Raw genomic sequence first — 1,911 nt, 5'->3', positions numbered from 1 at the left:
AAGGAGTTTTCATGCTAGGTATGTATTTGTCTTCTTTATATGGTTATTAGAAAGCATCATAATATATAATGTCATAGAAATTTCTGTAAGGTGGTTCATTCTCAACAATTTAAGTGGTTAAATTGCAATTACTTTATAATTAATGGTGCATAAAACTTTGAGGCTGAAATTGATTCTGTGTAATGGTTTATTTGCAAGTATAATCTACCTTCCAAAATATTAAGGGGAAAATGGTGCCAAAACTTAGTAGAACTGATTGTAACAATAATGTGGTTGACTACCGTATTGCATGACATGGGGTAAGTTTTCTAATTCTTATTATGACTTCAAAATTCTACAAGAACTCAGTGGTTGAATGCATCTTCAAGGTTTTATTTTCTTTGAGGGGTGATTATTTTTATGTGAGTGATGCAGCACTAGAGTCAGAAACTATCCTTAGAAAACTGAGATCAAATCACAATATATGAGAAAATCAGCAATATATATTAAGTCAGGGCATAATCCAAATCTAAATTAGCTTATAATTATAGTATAATTTTGTGTCAAGTGCCTATTTATATTACTCAGTGAGAAAGCTAGGATTACCTTCATAATTACTATTATTCAATATTTTATTTCCAAGCATAAGCACGATCGAGTTATAAGCTAGTTTATATGATTTTTAGAAATTCTGTGGCAGAATTTCCTAAAAAATATTGCGAGGATTTTAATTCAACCATAATACCATTTTGGGAGAAATTATCTAATCCTCCCATTGGAGGATATGCATGGTCTTATCAACCAATACAAACTTTCAATAACTATATGTGTGGACTGAGTAGTTGTTAAGACATATTCCTGCTATCCTATTTTCTTGATTTTATTTTAAAAAATCCAACTTTTCAAGATAACGCCGTTTAATACATTGCCTTTTAAATAAAAAGATACAGGCTTCTAAAACAATACTTATTAATTTTTTGTTTGAGAAATGTGGGGGTCAAAAACAATCCAAAAAGGCCGGGTGGCCCTTTAAGATAAATTTCAGCCTAGATATCCAAATACCACAATTTATTTATCTAATGTACGAGGTGAAAACTCCATAATGAGAAACTCAAACAACTCATTTATGAAAGCAAGATTATATTAATTGTAAGACCCGCCTTATTTAAATTGAATTTAATTGCTTCTAGAGTGGAATTGATGAATTATTTAATTTATTTTGAAGGTGATATTATTTTATATTATGGTCACTACAAAGAAAATAAATAAAAGAAGACGTAATGTGAGAGTTATTTTTGTGGATTATTCATATTTAACTTTTTGTCTCCTTATTAGTTAAGGAAAAGGATAAGAGATTTCCTATTTGGATTAGGAGTTTAAGTGTTACTGGAATTCTTTAGAGTTTTAGCCTATCTAAACAACCTTAATATGCGTTTTAGTGGGAATTAAAGTCTTGGAAGCTTATTTAAGGTTTATTGGGTCTTAAACTCTAGCCCAAGTAGGAGTGTTATTTAAGAGTACTAATTGGAGTGGGATTGATCTTTCTAGACTGAATTGGAGTGTTATTTTAGGGGTATATATACTGGGTCTTTTAAGTCAGTCACGTGAAAGGTAGAGAGAGACGCTGGATGCTAAAAGCTACGGCAAAAAGGATTATTGCCAAACTTAACAAAGACGACATCAAGTTAACTATTAACAAGCTGATTATTAATTATGTGTGGTATCATAGGATAAAGATACGTGTTGTTTACAAGGGAGTCAATTCCGTACCGTACCGGCAAGCAAACCGGTACATATAACCCCCCTATTTCGTACTAGAAAAAATACTGGCCGTACCGGCTATGTATCGGGCGTACTGGCCAATTTCGGGCAATACCGGCCAGTATCGGGCGTACCGGTTGGTATAGAAAAAAGTTTTTTTTTTTTTTTTTT

This window comes from Quercus suber, unplaced genomic scaffold (genome assembly GCF_002906115.3).
Source record: "Quercus suber isolate HL8 unplaced genomic scaffold, Cork oak 2.0 scaffold_770, whole genome shotgun sequence".
NCBI classification, from domain to species: Eukaryota; Viridiplantae; Streptophyta; class Magnoliopsida; order Fagales; family Fagaceae; genus Quercus; species Quercus suber.
This window is presented reverse-complemented; position numbering follows the sequence as displayed.